Source organism: Etheostoma cragini, chromosome 18, assembly GCF_013103735.1.
Source record: "Etheostoma cragini isolate CJK2018 chromosome 18, CSU_Ecrag_1.0, whole genome shotgun sequence".
NCBI classification, from domain to species: Eukaryota; Metazoa; Chordata; class Actinopteri; order Perciformes; family Percidae; genus Etheostoma; species Etheostoma cragini.
The window spans coordinates 1,654,245-1,656,085 of record NC_048424.1 but is presented as its reverse complement, the minus strand read 5'-3'; the positions used below and the strand labels follow the sequence as shown (position 1 = coordinate 1,656,085).

Here is a 1,841-nt window from a genome sequence, read left to right as displayed (position 1 = left end):
ACAAACCACGAAAACAAATGCAAGTACAAAACGCGCTGCATAAAGAATCCACAACGGAAGTGCTCCAGGCCTCTAGGGACAGCGCTGAGTGGAACAGCTGATTTTTGACCCAACGGAACGAGAGAAAGCGAGCAAGCTGATGAGAGGTTTGTTTTGAAACGGGACCAAAAGTAAAGATAGCGGCAACATAACAAGGTTAGTTTTCATTTTATAACTTTGCATAAGAGGAAGGAGCGTTAGCTATGCTCAGGAAGAAATAAACATCAAGGAGAGAAAGAGAGGTGAAATAATTAAACAAAACACAGGGTAAACATTAATATACAGAGAGATATAAGATCAGCAGACACTAAGAGTGATGATTGCTACATGTAATGTTATTTTGACTAACTTAATTCACCATTCAATCTCAATATTTCAGGCTTCCAGCTTGTCCCTTCGGTGGCCAACACCAGAGCACTGTTCAAGTGTTTTGTGGCTCATGTGGCAAAACTGTACAGTTTTGGGCAAAAGCTGAAGACAACAGTAAGTATTTTGTTCACAAAATAACAGGGTTCAACACACCACACTATTTTGAATACTAATTAGTAGCAACATACAATAGCTCATACATATATTTTGTTTAAAATATGAAGAGGTCATGATTAGATTTGACTGATTTATTTCAACATTTTAACAGCTTCTATAATAATGTAGTAGTTCTTGGTACATAGAATTAAATCTGAATCAGATTTTGAGCCAATTAAGGGCAAGGAGAGTTTGTTAGTCTCACTGCCATGGGCAATGAATAGTTCTTATATCATAAGATAATAAGATAAGAAAAGATAATTTGTTTGCCCAGAGAAACTGCGTCCCAGGGAGTCAGCACTGACCAGTCCTTCCTGGGAGCCGCCCCCGACCCCCAGGGGTCGACCGGCCCCTCAGACCCAGACCAGCCAACCGGCCCCCCAGACCCAGACCAGCCGACCGTCCCCCCAGACCCAGACCGGCCGACCGGACCGGCCGACCGGCCTCCCTAACTCTGACCGGCCGACCGGACTCTTTGACCCAGACCGGCCGACTGGGCCCCCTGACTCCGACCGACTGACCGGACCACCCGACCCTGACCAGAGACCAGAGACCCGACAACCCTGACCCCCGGCTGGTGTTCGGTGGCCCCGGCCCCCAGCCGATGGCAAACGTTTGTGGCCCTCGGTCGACGGTCGCTGCCCCCAAACCCCAGTTGGCATCTGGGCCTCTGCCCTCCCTGGGCATTGGCTTCCGGGGTCCCCCTAGTCCCGGTTTAAGGGGTCCCCCGGTACCCAGTCCCCTGGCTTCCTCCGGTCCTGGCCTTGGTCCCAGGCCCGCAGGAACCCCTGTCCCCCATGTTTTTGCTTCTCCCAATCTCCCTGGTCTTGTGTCTGTCTCTGTGTTTGTCCCCGTCACTGTGTCTGTTCCTGTCCCTGTCCCTGTGCCTTCATCTGTCCCCGTGCTTGTCTCAGTCCCTGTGTTTGTCTCTGTCCCAGTCTTTGTCCCTATCCCGGTCACTGTCTCTTTCCCTGTTACCATTCCTGTCCCTGTCTTCCTTCCTGTCCCGGTGTCCACCCCATCCAAATTTGTGCCTACACCTGATCCGTCTGTAGTCTCGCCGTGTCCGTCCATCCCAACCAAAATTGGCTCTAAACCCGGCCAGTCCGTCTCCAAACCGTCCGCTCTGTCCGCGTCCCTAACCTGCTTGGTCTATGCCTGTTTATTTTCCCCGTGAGTTTTCTAGTGTGCCCCCCCGTGGGCTTCCCAGTGTCCCTAGTGCGCCCCCCCGTGGGCTTCCCAGTGTCCCTAGTGCGCCCCCCCGTGGGCTTACCAGT

The 1,841-nt window shown here is 51.7% G+C and overlaps 1 long non-coding RNA gene across 1 annotated transcript in view; it reads left to right on the top strand.

The window, feature by feature from the left end:
- Positions 1-1,841, top strand: part of LOC117961692 — a 14,321-nt gene that overhangs the window by 8,430 nt on the left and 4,050 nt on the right. The gene's annotated exons all lie outside the window — the stretch shown is intronic.